General features: G+C 37.6%; 2 protein-coding genes across 2 annotated transcripts in view; one reads left to right on the forward strand and one right to left on the reverse strand.

The window, feature by feature from the left end:
* The window catches only part of cldn31 (claudin 31), a 239388-nt gene that overhangs the window by 68884 nt on the left and 152640 nt on the right, over window positions 1-17864 (reverse strand). The gene's annotated exons all lie outside the window — the stretch shown is intronic.
* LOC311285923 (GTPase IMAP family member 9-like) overlaps window positions 5179-17864 on the forward strand; it is a 29350-nt gene continuing 16664 nt past the window's right edge. The window contains exon 1 of the mRNA XM_084401801.1: window positions 5179-5420. The gene's annotated coding sequence lies outside the window, so the exon portion shown is untranslated. The remainder of the gene's footprint in view (window positions 5421-17864) is intronic.

The raw sequence follows: 17864 nt of genomic DNA on the forward strand, positions 1-17864 counted from the left end.
AATATAATGCGTGTTTCCCTCTCAACATGACTGAGTGTGCCACGCACAAGCTCGCATCCTTGAGATATAAATTATAGGCCGATAAATTTTAATAAAAAAGGCCTACATCATAAAACTCAGAAGAGTATGTATTTTAATATCTCTGATGTTCTCTGTTCTCTGGTTGTTAGACAGTAAGTCTGAATGACAGTTCATGCATGAACGTTAGGACTATACAGTCAATTATTACCTTTTTGTAGCTATTGTTTAAAATATTTAATTTACAACGAATTATATTGATTTATATCTTAATTTATTATTATTATTATTATTTAAAACTTACTGGACGAGGGCGACCATGGTAGGCCAACAGTCGTCATTTACCCTGTATATATCTATACAGAAGAAAGACCTGTCTAGGCTCTTCGGTACGGGTTGTGTCGAACCATTCGTTAATCTGGTTGTTTGATGAGAAAAAGATGAAATGTAGTTGCAATAAATGCGTTAAGAATCCGTACAACTGCAGCAGAGAATGACTATTTTATTCTGCAGAGCGGAACTGAGGAAGAGCTGATGACGGAACAGTTTGATCAAGATAAATAGCAATCTTGTGAACTTTACTTCTTTAAAAAAAATGTTTCCTTCATCTCAGTAGCAGAAGATTATTAGCCTATTGTTTATTTTTTATCAATACACATACAAATACAAAGTTTATTCAAAGTATATTCAAAGTTAATACAATTATTTGAATTGTGACTAAAATATGCCTCTAAGTCTTGTCTTTAATAGCACCTTGCTTAAGATTTTTGCTAAAATATACACTTCAAAACATGTCAAACAACAACATAAATGATATATACATCATCCATATTTCCACATTTGTATTAATGATGCTATAACGCAAACCGAAAGTTTCTCGTGCGCACGCGATAGTTTCTCGTGCCCACGCGATAGTTTCGCGTGCGCATGCGATAGTTTCTCGTGCCCACGCGAAAGTTTCTAGTGGCACGCGATAGTTTCTCCCCAGCGGGCACCTTGATGTCAATTTGACATCAAATTGATGTCAAAATTACGTCAAGAAATTGGTAAAAAATGAAAATCAAATTGACGTCAAAGTGTTGATGTCAATTTGATGTCAAGATTTGACCTCTGCTGATGTCATTTTGCCAAACAAAAAGGTGAAATGCATGGCCGTACACTTATTACCAGCTTCACTTAAAACTAACCAGATTTACTTTATTTAATTTCCGGTTTAAATAAATATAATATTTAAATAGTTTAAAATATATTAAACATATTTTGATGACACCAGGATGGTGGTTAGCATTTGCTTTAGTTGTGCTCTTGACCCTTGACTCTTTAATATAAATTTTCTTTGGCTGCTATAACTGTGTGTTTATAAAGCACAACTGTTGTAGCTAAAAAAGCCATGAGATCAGGAGATGTTGGCTGTTTATTGATGAAATCATCATGTAACTGCCTGAATCCCTGATCATGTTCAGTGTCTAATGCTTTGATTATATGGGACTTGTAGTTTAAAAACGGTTTTATTCATAACAGAAGTCATTTGATTCTACAGCATGTCTTGCAGTTTTGTTTATCAAATAATGTACTTGGTTTTTAAAAACTATTTAGTGCACAAAACCCTGTCATCTATGGCATTACTTAGACGCACACAGACATCAAGAAACAGCGTATGAATCTCAACAATGGTGACAATCAAACAAAATATCCATATAATCAGATCAACTCCAGCTGCATAATTTATTAAAGCCGCAATGCATGCTGGGAGATATGGGTGAGTTTTGATTGGTGGTACCCAGCATGCACTGCAGCATGAAGCATTTCATTGATTGTCACCATTGTTGAGAGTCATACACTGATTCTTGATAGCTAAGTAATAATGTTAAGTTTAATGCATTAAATGTTTTTAAAATCCTTTATTAATTAAAAAAAAACATTATTCTCATGCTGTTAGATTAAATGGCTTATATTATAATACAACATTAAAATCACAAGTCCTATATAACCAAAGATTAGACACTGAATAAGATCAGCGATTCAGGCAATTACATGATGATATTGTCATCATCTTCAATAAACAGCCAACATCTCCTGATCTCATGGCTTTTTTAGCTACAACAGTTGTGCTTTATAAACACACAGTTATAGCAGCCAGAGAAAATTTTATATTAAAGAGTAAAGGGTCAAGAGCACAACTAAAGCAAACGCTAACCACCATCCTGGTGTCATCAAAATATGTTTAATATATTTTAAACTATTTAAATATTATATTTATTTAAACCGGAAATTAAATAAAGTAAATCTGGTTAGTTTTAAGTGAAGCTGGTAATAAGTGTACGGCCATGCGTTTCACCTTTTTGTTTGGCAAAATGACATCAGCAGAGGTCAAATCTTGACATCAAATTGACATCAACACTTTGACGTCAATTTGATTTTCATTTTTGACCAATTTCTTGACGTAATTTTGACATCAATTTGATGTCAAATTGACATCAAATGCCCACTGGGTCATGCGCACGCGAAAGTCCTATTTTATTTTTTTTTTCACAGGTCCCCTCAGGGGCTCCATAGTCTTTAAATACATGCAAAAAAAAAAATAAAAAAAAAATAATCATTACGCTGTCATTTATGTGTACTCATAAAGTCAAAGGGTATCTAATAATGTGGTCTAAGTTTAAATGTTAGAAAAAGAAATACATTTTAAAAGGGTGGTATGATGCCCTTTTCACAAGATGTAAAATAAGTCTCTGATGTCCCCAGAGTGTGTATGTTAAGTTTTAGCTCAAAATTCCCTACAGATATTCTTATATACAGGCTTGGGAGGGTTACTTTAAAAATGTATTCTGTTACAGTTACAAATTTCTTCATAAAAAAAGTCTTCAGTAACGTAATAAGTACTATAATATGAAGTAATGTCTGATTGTAATGTAACTGATTACTTTTGGATTACTTCAAGGTCACGTATATAAATAAAGTCAAGCAAGAAGAAATATTATTAAAACAACAACAAACAAAAAAAAACTTTTATTTATTAAGAATTTGGCCTTAACACATTAACACAGGCCTGAATATATATTTATGTAAAGGGCTATACACACATCTAGTGGCTAATGTATGGTATTACAGATTATTTTGTTTTATTTTTAACAAATTTTTTATAAAAAAAATAAAAACACAACATTTTTACACAACCTACATAGTTTATTTTAAAATAGGCCTACATGTTGACTAAAGCCGTGATCTTTCTTAATTTGCCTGACTGAACTTCGGGCGTAGGCAGTGGGAGTTCCCCTAGTTACCTAGACAGCGAACATCCCGTTACGCGAGAAAAGATTAAGGAAGGACATTTTGGGTACTAAAAAAGCGACTCTCCTAATTTCTACAAAATAGCAGCGGAATTTCCATGAATTAAAAGCGATTTTACCCGCAGGCAGCATCGTTTCTACTAGCAGCAGTGATTCAATCTAGCCTGGTTCTACCAGACTCTCGTACATTTCATTTGTACAGAGAGTCTGGCCTCTCTCCATTTAGAAACGTTTACTCCCTTGTAGGCGGGTTCTCTGTTAAAGTTCAAAACTATTGGATCTGCCCAGAGTCACTCAGGATCTGCCATAGCCAATCGCTAACGTGTGGTCATGACGTATGTCATGCGCCGAAACCGGCCGGAAACAACAAGTCCGAATGATCAGAGGATTATGTTTAGAATAAGATGTCTGTCTTTTATAAAGTTTATAAAGCGACGAGAATACTTTTTGTGCGCAAAAACAAACAAATATAACGACTTTATTCCACTATTCATTTCCTTCTCTCTGTGCCTCGAGTATTTTCAAGTAGTTTGATAGAGCAGCGCGTCTGTGTTGTACGTCACACGTTGGCTCACTATTGGCCGACGCTAGTCATGTGTGTGATCACATCAACGTCATCGTTCTCAGCCACTCCCTCTGTTCGCTGATTGGTCCTACAAAAAATTGATTTCTGGAAACCTAAGAATATACAGCAGTCCCAGACGTAGTACTGAAGGAAAATAAAATTGAGCGGAAGTGCGTAGGAGGGCGCAGCCAGGCTAGATTCAATCTGCGTCTGAGGAGATTGTAGAAAGCTGTTATTTGCACATGCACCAGCGCGTGGCACACGTGAGTCATTACTGGCAACAGAACCAGGAACTACTGTAAGCAGCGTGCTCGGCTTAATATAGTGTTATTATGCCAAAATACTTATTTATTTCGTTTTAAATGAAACCATTGTAATCCTGAAAGTATTCCCCCTTTTTTCAAAATGTAACTATAATCTGATTACTACGTTTTTTGACGTAACTGTAACGGATTACAGTTACTGGATTTTTGTATCCTGATTACATAACGCCATTACATGTATTCCGTTACTCCCCAACCCTGCTTATATAGCATGTTAAAATTGTCACTTTTTGAGGGTGAGCAAAAACGCACTGTTTTTGTGTGTGTTTCCCTTTAAATGCAAATTAGCTGCTGCTCCCGGCACAGGGGGCGGAGCTTCAAGAGCTCCTGTCCTTTTACCTCACACAGACATGGACTGGAAATGTCAATGTTTATGTTCAAACTGGAGTCAGACAATGATGGAGAGACTCAAGAAGAAGTGACAACATGTATGCAGCAGGACGTTTCTGAATGTTTAGTTGATGAATTTATGTAGCTTATGTGTAGTTATCTTCTAGTCATTGATTAGCATATTCTGTCATGATAATCTATAAATCTTGTTCCTGGGGGAGGGGTTTATGTAATGTCACTAACCCGGGAGGAAGCTCGTGTAGTCCCTACCAGCTGTATGCTAGTCCTTAAAAAACGATTTCTTTAAAAGCAAATATCTTCCTTTGCTTTGAACTTTGAGCATTGTAATTTTGCAGATGTTGTTTATGCTCAAACAGCAACATTACACACTAACTAAAGTCAGAAAAGTGAAATCATAATCAACCACCCCTTTAAGACATCTTGCCATACCAAAAGTGGACGTTTCTGTAGAATGACCCAGCTCTGCAATATTGGCCTCATTTATATGATGAGAAATTCAAGTTTTCCCCAGATAGATTTTGACAAAAACAGAAGCACGTAGGCTACCATACAGTAAGTTTTACCCGCGTTAACAGGAAACAGGAAGCAGGAAACTCATGAATATTTATGTTCTGTCCAGTGCAACCGAATATCCTAAAACTCGAACCATAACGCGTCCAAAACGCGCCCGATCCCGACAAAGTCAAGAGGAAGGCTACACGAAATGTCCTTAGTTCCTTCTGCAGAAATAACCAGCCATTGTCCGAGGTAACCATTCATTTGAACAAATCAGACTTTCAGTTTCACTTTAGTGCGTCCCGACTCATGATCAAGCTTGATAACTTCAGGAAGTGAAGAGAAACTTGGTGGCGCTCATCTTGATTCTTCACACATGTGAGTAGATGTTAGATGGACTATATCTCCAGTCATTAGTGTTCATAATGGTCATATAGTTAAACATTTGTTCAGTTTTTAGTATGTTGACATTGGTGTTGTGTTGGTGATCGGATCGATATACGCACGTCATACCAACAGTTTTGGGAAAGTTCACTTTCTACATGAACTAGTTCAAAGTTTAGTTCACAAATTTTAAAATGAACTAGTTCAGTTCATAGTTCATACTCAAAAAATTGTGAACTAAGTTCACAGTTCCAAAAATGAACTAGTTCATAGTTCTTTTTTTCCATGGTGCTGCAAGCTATTATTTTTTCAAAATGATTGCCACAGCCCATATAGAACCACAGATAATTATTTTATCAGTTTTAACACTGAAGCTATGCGTCAGATTTTTCCCATCATCACCGACCTGTCATGAAACTCGTTTAAATGATCATGACGCCAACATGTTGCTTTTTGTTTTGATTTGCAACGTTAGTGATGAGTCGTTCATGAACAATACGTTCGTTGCGTCTGTCACGTGACAAATGAACGAAAGACTCGGAAGGTAAAGTAATTATTTATGTTCCCTGTAAACGATTTTTGACTGCATTATAATGATTTCTTAATTCAGAATATGATCAAGATTGCGTAGGTGGATGTGTTCGGGGAATTTGCCAGTTAATGGTATAACATTTAAAGCCCCTTAAATGATGGAAATGACTCGAAAAAAGATTCGTTAATTTTGATGAACGAGATCGAACAAGAGAGTCAGTGGACACTGGTGGCTGGTGTTGCCAGATTGGGTGGTTTTCCGCTACATATTAAGGCCTGTTTAAGGTGTGTTTTAGCCGGGTTTGTAGTATTAGAGGGGCCAGTTACATTTAGACCTTATTGTTGTCATATCATTTTCTGCACTGCACTGCAGGCATTAACAGGCAAAATACCAAATCATTCAACAATGTATTTGCATTTCCCTTATATTTTTACATTTGCATTACATACAGTATCAGTCACATTATTCTACGATTTTTGTGGGGGTTTTTTTTGCAAAAAGATCAGCAAATTCTTCTAGATTTAAGGCCTTTGCCCTCCTTGACTCAATACTTAGAACACCTAAATTGCTTAAAGTCCAACTGAAATCAAAATGGACCCTATTTACTTTGTTAGCGCATATTACTAGTCTTGTGGTGAACAATTAATCCGTGCAAGTTAAAACACGGAAAGAAATGTTTTGGCTTCGTAATCTTTAATCAAAATCTGAAAATGCCCCTCCCCTCTGCATTGGAGGACCTTCCCTGATGACGTATGCTTGACGGCTTGGGTTGAGAAACGCTTAACCACTCCCCTCAAACCGTTAGTCTGTAATGAGCGAGAGATGGAGAGGAGGAGCGCTAGAGTAAAACCCTGCCCTCTGTTCAATATTCCTTTTCACTGGGAAATACGTCACAGCACTGGAGAAAAGTCGTTTGCAACTTCCGGTTCACGCGGACTTTAATCTGTCATCTGACACTGTGGACCTGTGATATAGGTTTTCACCAGCTTTAGTGCATATACAACATACCATTAAATTATGCTTATTTTAAATGTATTGTGCAGACTAGGTATAAAAAATATAGGGAAAACCCATGATAATACGAAACGCTTCAAAACAAAGCGCACAAAGCGCGTATGCGTATCGCGGGTGCAGAATGATGTGCTCAAAGCAACATGGAGTCACAATGTGCTGCGCTGCGCTGCACAAGTGCGCATTTAAAAGTTCACGGCACAAAGCGAAGAAATGTCGAGCGCACAAATCCTAGTGTAGCCTTTATCTGTCCAACAGTTTATTGATAATTTGTTTCAACAAACATAAAATACAAATACATAAAATAAAGTCATTATGCAAATCCACAGCCTTGTATCTACAGATCAAGCATTATAATGTGAATATATCATATTGGAGAGAGTTTTACCGTGCATCCTGCTGTAACCGGACGAGGCGCGCGCGCTGTTTGAATACTGAATGGAGAATGATTGACAGCCGCAGAGGAGGGAAAACGAGTTTAACGTTACACTTCTGTAATGCATTTAATAAAAATACAACATATTTTACGCACCATATTTCCTTCTTTGCTTGAACTGTAATATTTGCGCAAAACGTCCACCAACTTCTGAATAGAAAAAAAAAACCCTGCAGATCCGATTTAAGCTCTCTCTAGAAAATGTGTGGGTTAAATTTGTTCTGCGTTGCCACTGTCTAATAATGGATGTGAAAAACAAAGATAGCAAAAAACAGTTTTGTAAAAATTATTTCACACTCCACATTTAGGGGGGCCACAAGGGGGTCCAAGCTTGTTGTCACAGGGGCACTGGCCCCCCCTGGCCCCCCTCTGGCCCCCCTCTAGAACCGCCACTGAGAGAGTGTGCCATTCACAGACACCAGAATGAACGAGTTCACAGTATCGTTCATCAGGCAGTAACACAGTATGTTCAGTTCACGTTCGCCCAAAATATGAACGAGTTCATGAACTATCGTTCAATGAACGCGTTCAGGCACAACACTGCATAAACATACCAAGTGTGCCTAAACACACATACTGTCAAAACTAGCACTGGAAGTTATTTAAATGAGATCACATCACATACATCATACACATACAAAATACATCACATCATGAAACATTCCTATGGTAAAATAATCTTGTGAAATGCAAGTGACTGTACTGTGATCTGCTTGTAACGTGTTTTGTATTGTTGAGAAGTGTGTTAGTGTAGGCGCGTTAGGAGCTCAAAAACGAAAGTAGGCTAGTAAAAACTATTTCTACTTTTTTACAAATCAGGCATGTGATTGGCTAAGGACAAAAAAGCAGTAAAATATACTGAGACCCCCCCACACACGCCGATCAAACTGGTGGCGAATCTATATGGATAGTAAAGCAGGACCCATAACAACTTATTTGAACAAAAAAATACATTTTAATTTATTTTACAGCTAGATGTGCAACATGCAACTTTTTTTGTACAGTATGACAAATGACTACTTATTTGGTGGATGTGTCACAGTTGAAATCAAAGCCAAGTGTCTAATCCACTGCGCCATCAACACCATTCTATAATAATAGTAGTAATAATAATTATAACAACAATGACAATAACTTATTTGAATTTTAAAAAATAATATATTTTTACCAAACCTATACTGCTAAATGTGCAACATCCAACTTTTTATGACACATGACAACAACTTATTTGAATTTAAAAAATAAAATATATCTTTTTACATTTGTTTTTAAACCAAACTTATTTGGTGGATGTGTATCAGTGGGAATCAAAGCAAGTGTTTTGTCCACTGCTCCATCACCACCTCTCTCTATAACAACAACCATGACAAAAAAATATATTTTAACTTATTTTTGTTTTACACAACTTTAACAGCTAAATGTGCAACATGCAAATTTTCATGTCAAAAGAAGGCCTCAATTTTTGTATGACTCTTTAGCCTTTGTAGCAAGCTTTTTTAGAGCTCCTACATGTTTCTTTTGGAATTTGCGCCTGGCACTCACAGCTGCTGCCACGATGGCATCTTTTGCCATTTTCTTGCCGGCCGTTGCATGGCTTCTCAGAGTGATAAGGCCTTTTGTTCAGTTCTTCTTTATCTCTGAGCAGAGCTCTGTACCTTTGGCTCGATAGTTTTACATTTCTGCACAGCTGTACATTAACAGCTTTTCACGTAGTGTAATAGCGCAGCGCGTCTGTGTTGCACGTCACCACGTAGGCTCACTATTGGCCGATGCTGGTCATGTGTGTGATGCGTGTGGCGTGCAACACAGACGTGCTGCGCTAAAACACTACGTGAAAAGACTCGAGGCCCAGAGAGAAGGAAATGAATAGTGGAATAAAGTCTTTATTTTTGTTGTTTTTTCGCACAAAAAGTATTCTCGTCGCTTGATAAACTTAAGATTGAGCCACTGTAGTCACTTGGACTATATTAACGATCTCTTTAATAACTTTTCTGGGCCGGCAAGTTCCAATCCCTTAGAAGCCTATGGAGGAGTGAGACAGCCTTCAGATTTAATCAAAAATATCTTAATTTGTGTTCCGAAGATGAACGAAGGTCTTACGGGGTTGGAACAACATGAGGGTGAGTAATTACTGACAGAATTTTCATTTTTGGGTGAACTATCCCTTTAAAGAGTGCTGCTCTAGCTGTGTAGCCTAACCTTAAAGTTATTAGATTATTTTTAATGAATAAGAGACAGCAGTAAAGGTTGTCGCCTGTTTAAGACCTGGTGGCCTAACTGTTAAAGAAACAGTTATATTATTCAGGAAACTCAGATCAGTCTTTGTCTATTGACAGAGCGACCCCGCGGATCCAAGCCGTCTGAAACGCCTTTACATAAAAACCCTGTCACAACCATTCACAAGAGATTAATTTATAAGTTGCCAAAACCTTGAAAACGACTCATACATCATACAACGATTCATACAGCAAAGTTTTAAGGGTGGCTAGTAGTAGCTAACTTAGCTATCTTATTATTATATAGCTAGCATACAAGTAAGTTAATGTTAATGCAGCTTAAACATCCTGCCATAGTGGAAAATCAATCAAAATCGATCATCTAATCCAGGGGTGTCCAAACTCAGTCCTGGAGGGCCACTGTCCTGCAGAGTTTAGCTCTAGCCTGCCTCAACACACCTACCTGGAAGTTTCTAGAATGCCTTGATTATCCTTGATTACCTTGATTATCTGGTTCAGGTGTGTTTAATTGGGGTTGGAGCTAAACTCTGCAGGACAGTGGCCCTCCAGGAGCAGGATTGGACATCCCTGATCTAATCAATCGACAACAAAGTCAAATTAGTAACTTATAGGTTATATATAGACACAAGCAATAATACATACCCAGATCATCCGATCTGGCAATGTTCTTGTCACGAGCGACTGAGGTACACACTGCGCAGCAGTGAAATTGACCCTTCGCAGGGAGCTTAATTGACAGGTGATCTGACCAATCATACTTCGCCATCCGCCATTTTGTCCGACAAAGCAGTCAAGGAGAGTTAGTAGATTAACATGGGAGGATTTGAACTTGAAAAACGGAGTGTACTGACGCCTTTCCGTGGTTAAAACAACATTCCTTCTTATGTTTGTTCATGTTTATTTGAGGCTATAAATTAACTAGAAGGAAGAGATGATCGGTTCACGAGCATCTTTAACTGATGCTCTACAGCGATCTGTCACGACACATTAAGTCAAGTCAAGTCAAGTCAAGTATATTTGTATAGCGCTTTTCACAATACAGATTGTATCAAAGCAGCTTCACAGTATTAAATTAAAATAATACAACAAGGTTTGTTTCTAGTGGAATTTATTGATAAAATCAAATTAGATATCCCCAGAATATCCCCAACTGAGCAAGCCAAAGGCAACAGTGGCAAGGAACCGAAAAACTCCATCAAGTGACCTAATGGTGTCCTAAAACTCCATCAGGTGACCCAATGGAGAAAAAAAACCTTGGGAGAACCCAGGCTCAGTCGGGGGCCAGTTCTCCTCTGGCGTTTATGACATAGCTGTCAACATTGAACATTGAAAATAAGGGAGATTTTTTTACACGATTCTTACCCAAAAACTTTTTAAAAAAAGCACTAATCATTAACAGTCTAAAGAGTTTATAACTACACAATATATATTACAGACCAATGGATATGTTTAAAGAGCTTTATTTATTAACAAAGTAAACATTCAGGGTTTCTGCAGGTTTCAGTAAGTCAAATTTAAGACCTTTTTAAGACATTTTAAGACCATAAAGATTCAAATTTAAGACCCTACACGTGACGACGCATTATCCAAGTTAGATAGATAGCTACCTCGGGATCATTATGTATCTATCTATCTATCTTTCTATCTATCTAGGATTATCTGATGTGTGTGTGTGAGACAGAGGGAGAGGTAGATATTTTTTTAATAGAAAATTGTACTTTTGCATATTATACTGTAAAAACACAGTTATTGTTGATTGTTGTTTTAGTTGATCATAACTAGAGGAAATGATAAGATGATTAAAATGACCAAAATGATCACGGTTATCACAGAATCCTGTTCAAAAAGTACTAATACTACAGAATGAAGTCAATTCAACAAGTTTTATGTCGAAAAACAGCAAAAAACTAATTGATTAGCATCAATGTGCACTTTTTGTTTACGTAAACATTAAAATACCATTAAAAATGATGGCCAGATTTTAGAAGAGTGTCTTGCAACATGTTATCTACTAACATGTACAAATTCAAATAAAGTTTTGACAAAAAAGGTTTTATTCAAAGATAAACCTCATATTTCAGCCTTTAAATATTTTTTTATAAAAAGTCAAAAAAGATAAATTACTGACATTTACACATTATAGCTTATATTTATTAGTAGTGTTTGGGTGCACCCCCATCCTTCATGTTGACTGTGCTTTCAATGTTGTTATGGAAATGGGTGATTGGTTGGTTCCTGTCACATGACCTGCGGTGCGTTTGCGGCATTCTGAAAAGTGTAGATTTTTTTCATCTTGTTGCGCCTGGTAAAAAAAATTGCGCGTCGCTTCAATTATGAGCTCTTGCCGCGCGCCTACATTTGAACAAACTTGAGACGCAAAAGACGCGATATGTGAACGGCCTCTGGCGAGCTAGCTCATATCAAGCCACGAGCGACTGGTAGCACGCGAGCGACGAGTTGGAGACCCCTGATCTAGCGCTCCGCTTTGTAGGCTACAACTCCATACTTTTTGCTACTTTGTAACAACTTTCTGCGGCCAGCGTTTCTGGAAATGAACGAGGGTAAACACTTTTTTAGATCTGTCACCTGACTAAATGAAATTTAAGACCTAGGATGAAAATCTGGCCGTTTTTAAGACTTTTAAAAATACGGGATATTTTAAGGGAAAATACTAAAACGGGAAGACAGCAGGAAAAGAGTTAAAATACGTGAGAAACCCGGAAAAAACGGGAGGGTTGACAGCTATGGTTTATGAACTAGAGGCCGAGACATTAACTAGAGACATTAAAGAGCCACAAAACGGTAGGGCCTATTTATTGTTTAAATTTCTTTTAAAAAATGACCAAATTTGAAAGGTGAGACTTTGTTTAATATGTTTAATATCAAATGTAACCGAAAAGTAACCTGGTCTGTCCTGTCTGTCAGCGTGTTGTCAGTCTCCTCTCTTCTCCGCAATGTATTTTTCACTGCGTGAGAACATGGTGTGGCGTGAGAACGGCGTAGCTTGTCGGACATAGCGACAGTAACTAAGGGGGGCGGGTCTTTGCGAACGGTCAATTGAGCAGGTGAACAAGCTGAACGCAAATACGTCCTTGTTGATACTTGGAAAGGAAGGAAAAATCTCTTTGCCATCTGTAACCATGGTGATGTGCCGCCCGGTGTGGCCCTGTTGCAGAACCGGAAAAATCACATCCCTGACAAATGCAAATAATGAATTTTGATGGCTGCAGACCCATTAGTGCCATATTCCCAGCTAACAAGGGGACGTCCCCCGGACTTTTCACACGTCCCCTTAGGTCCGCATTTGGTCCAATTTGTAATGTTCGCTGAGGACGTTCTGAGAACATTTGTCCGGGCCAGTTTGCGAACGTCCCTATTTCGTCCCTCACCTGCCATTTCCATGACAACATTTGCAAAATCCAGTCGCCCATGCATTTGCTTTTATCATCAGACCTGACACCTTGCAACTCAGACAAAAGAATAATTGAACTAAAATATAAATGCAAATAAACTATAGTAAAAATATTATTTGAACTAATTGTAAAATTAAGTTCATGTAAAAAATTTAAGTGTTTTAATGTTAATGTTAAGATAATAACTTCATGCTACTTAGTAACTTCTATCAACAAACACTACTAACCACTCGGTGAGTTGCACAGTTTTGAAAACGAATGTCAAGGGTTGTTTTAAGGACATGTTTGTGCATGGCCATAGCCAGCCACTCTGAAGCGGTCAAAGGTGATTCTAAACGAGTCAAAAAGTCGAGACAGGACCCATAGTCAAAATGTCTGTGTCCACCACTCTAGTTCATCCAAAACAAACCAGAAAAGAGACTCAAAGTGCTAAATACCAGAATTATCCTTTAAAGGCAGGGTAGGTAGGAATTTTATAAAATACTTTTTTCCAAATTTGTTTAAACTTTCTATATATATCAATACATAATTAAAATGTAAGTACTCTGAAAAAAAGAGTATAAAAATCGCGTGACTCTAGACCGTTTAATCTGTGTTAAACACAGCTCATTATTTCCATTCGGGACGAAACAAAGGATTGGCTTAGGCAACTGTCACTCTCTCTCGCAACCATAGCAACCACCCTTTTGCCACGGGATCTGCCCACTTGCGCGCGCACGTTTGATTTGAGGAATTCAAAAGGCACGGAACCTAGGAGCAAAACAATGGCAGAGAAAGAGCAATCAAAATTCACATTACCAGCAAACAAGGCTAAAAAAGGAAGACAAAAGGACATTTTACAAACCTACGTTTTGCATGTGCTTCTGCACGCACTTTTCCAGTCACAACACCGCAATCAGAGGAGGACGCGCTGAAAACTGTAATGCTGTTCTCTTCCTTCATAACTCGTACTGAGAAGGTTTGAGTTGCTGAGGAATTTGTGACTGTTTCACATGTTCAACCACATCAAAGTTTCGTAATTAGTAAGTCCGTGCTTTTTCTCTTTTTTTTCTTATGTGCTGAAGGGCTGCTGTGCCTTGGTGAAACGGTGTTTGTAGCCTACGTGAAGAGCTCTTTTCCAAAACGCCATAAACCTAAAAAGCTGCCTCAAAGAACCAGCAAAAGTAATGATTATGAATATGTAAAATATTGCAATAAGACATTTTAATTGTTTATTAATTTCTGTGTCGGCTGCAAAGATGAAATTGACGATAGGCTATTGACTCGGGATCTTCGCAGTAGTGAACGCACCGGAGAAATGCACATTTATTACATAGTTTTATTTTATTTTTGGATGGTTTTGTTTAGAACCAGATTTCTGTAAATATATTTCACATTTTTTAGGCCTGTGAGGCGAGGTGATGATATAATCTCCAGTTCAAGCACCTTATGTTGTGATTGATATATTTACTTTTATGTAATAAATCCAGGAAATTGGTTAATGAAAAAAATATTAAAATTAAGATACAATTAAAACAAAACGAAATTCGTTTTAAAGAAAGGCTTTGTGCTTTCTGTTTTGAGGTCTCTGTGAAAGTTTGAAAGTCTTTTAGTGCGCTTTCAGAGCGCTCGCGTCCATAATGGAGAACTGTCACGTAATATTGTTTTTCCTCATAAATGCAAGACTTTTTTAAAAAGACAAACCATACATTTTTGAAAAAATAAAAAAGATGGATTTATAGCGTTTTGGGGAAAAAAATGGATGGATTTATAGCGTTTTGAAAATATATATATATTTTTTTACTTTGAATTGATCATCAACAATATTGTTGTTTGATTTAATAATCACTGTTGCAAGAGATACCTAGTTCCGTTTTTCTTTTCTTTTTTAGTGAGTGGAAAAAGTAGGGGCTACCTCAGATTCTGTTTAGTTAACTCGGATCCTTTATTGTTTTTTATTTTTCTAAAGCCTACAATAATAGGTCAAATGCAGCAAGTCAAAAGACCAACTGGATCTTCTTTGCCAGTTTGCACACATTTCTTTGAAGGATGGCAAAAATATCGCCTGAATATCGATATCGAGATATTGGGAAAAAATATCGAGATATTCATTTTTGTCAATATCTCCCACCCCTACATGCAGAACACCATATATGTTATGAATCTTACACGAAATTCATCTTCATCACAATGTAACTGATGGTAATGGAAAAACGTGTATCAATGCAACCTGTTTTTAGCTTTGCCTTATAGACCAATTATAGGTTTGTAAACATCCGGGATGCGCGCGCATCGTGGTTGCAGAAAGACCGTTAACAGCTGATCATTACAGCTGATCATTACACGGATACGGAAAAGAATAATACTATAATACTAATAGTTCGGTTTAATACATTTTCATATACAATTTTTATATATATTTGAGTTTATATTTAATTTTCGGAATGTTCTCCGCGTATTTTAACAGTTTGTCACCCAGCGATAAGAACTGTTATAAAATGAAATTAACGTTAGTGAGTGGGATACATCTTACAGATCCGTTTGCCATAAAACCTTCTGAATGGTTTAACGATGTAACGAAATGGCCAGCCATCCAGTGGCCAGAGATATACAATTATCTTATCGAAACTCCGAGTGTATATACCCGGGAGAAGTTAAAAGCGTACAAGTCGCTTGATGCGTACAACTTTGTTCGTGTGGTCACGTCCAAGACATACAATTTCATGATTATCAAGTTCAAAACTTCGTTGTGCTGAAGACAGAGGTTCTGCCTAGCCAAAGACAGAGTAAGAAGACGGAATTGTACAAGGCCTGGGTTATCGTCAACAAAACAAACAACTGTATCCTTACTGCCAACTGCACCTGTATGGCTGGGTATGTAACCAAAATAAGATTACTATATTACATTTTCATTATTTACCCATTTCAGTCACTCTCAGCAATTCAATCAAACAAAATGTAACTTCTTATTTGCTGAAATCATAGATACAACTGTTGTTATGTATAGCCTAAAGCACAATGTAAACCAGTGTGTTACTATTATACAATTTTGTGCAGGTTAGGGTCATGCTGCAGTCATGCAGCTGCACTTATGTTTAAAGTTGAGCTGTGGGTCAGGATGGGAAAGACGGAGAAGTGTTGTACATCAGGGACAAATATGTGGATTAACACATCCAAGAGAGAGGTGAAACCAGCCAGACTGAGTGAGATCAGCTTCAGAAAGGCTAAGAGGACAGACACCCAACTGCAGCCAGTCAGAGTAAAGTGTAGAAAGAACAATGTAAAAGGTAGACACAATCTGAATGTAGAAAAGATCAGGTCGTACATATAACAAGCAGGTATTAATTTGTTTTATTTTATTTAAATGAAAAGGGCAATTAATGGAAAAAGACTAGTTGCAATATTGCACTAATAAAGCTTCTGAGGGTGTATTAGGACATGTTGTTCCAAGGTGTTACATTATTTCTGAGTTTTGATTATTTTGAAGCAATGGAAGTAAATGATTGATGCAAAAACACATTTACTCTACATTACTCTATAAGGTGTCCCAATCTGTGAACACATTGGAACAACCTGTTAAGACCTAAATGTTGTTTTTAACTTTGGCAGTTTGCTGCTTACTTTTGTATCATTTACTGGACTTGAACTACTTATATTTCAATAAAACTACAAAATGGGGATGTTCTCAAACTTTTGACCGGTAGTGTAATTAATGTAAAAACAGTTTTGTTAATAAAAAGTTAAAGTTATAATCAGTGCCATGTAACTATTAATGACATGTAACCAGCTTTGATTGTAGTTTGTATTAAAATAAGTTATCTAACATTTATTTTGTGTATTCAGAACTGACAGATGAAGACATTGCAGACCTGAAAGTATTGGCACCTAATGCAGCTGTGCTCACTAGCATGGACTTCAGTGACACAGACTCCGCATCAGAATCTGAAACAGAGACCGGAGACCTGCCAGAGCCACTCGTAGCTCTGTATGATGCCAATCTGAGATGCCTCTGCCAAAATGAACTACAAGAGAGGTGTGAAGAGACCTTCGAAAATCTGGGGAAGCAGTTAACGAATGACCAGTGTGTAAACCTTGAGCTAGCGACTAAAAATCAGGCCCACTCTCAGGCCTGGCACACACACAGAACTGGAAGGATAACGAGCACAACCCTACATCGTGTATGTACTGTAGTAACCGAGAGCGCTAAAACAAACCTTGTAAAACAGGTAATGCACTACAACAAACATGAGTTGTCCCATGTCCCAGCAGTACTTTGGGGAAGAGATATGGAGGACACAGCCAGAAGAAAATACACAGAAATAATGAAAGCACAACATCACAACTTTGACGTGGAGCTATGCGGTCTTGTTGTGCGGCCAGACAAACCACATCTTGGAGCATCGCCGGATGGAATGGCAAACTGTACCTGCTGTGGGAAAGCAACTGTAGAGATTAAGTGCCCATACAAATACCGTGATGGTCTGACAGGAAGTAGTGAGGACACACAGTTCTGCTTAGACAAAGCACTTAAACTAAAGAAAAATCATGAATACTACCATCAAGTTCAGCTTCACATGTTTGTATGCAACGCCCAGTACTGCGACTTCGTGGTTTGGACAAAGCAAGATATTACCATCAACCGCATCACCAGAGATGAAGAAATGCTGCAAGCAGTCCTGCCTAAAGCTGAAGTGTTCTTTAAACGCAGAGTTTTGCCTGAGCTGTTAACACACACCATGGATCCACTGATGCAAGCACCTGCAGTCTGCTCACACTGTCAAAGGCCAGACTTTGGGATGATGATTGACTGTGCAAAGTGCAAGAATCATT

Source organism: Rutilus rutilus (genome assembly GCF_951802725.1).
Source record: "Rutilus rutilus genome assembly, chromosome: 2".
NCBI lineage: Eukaryota > Metazoa > Chordata > Actinopteri > Cypriniformes > Leuciscidae > Rutilus > Rutilus rutilus.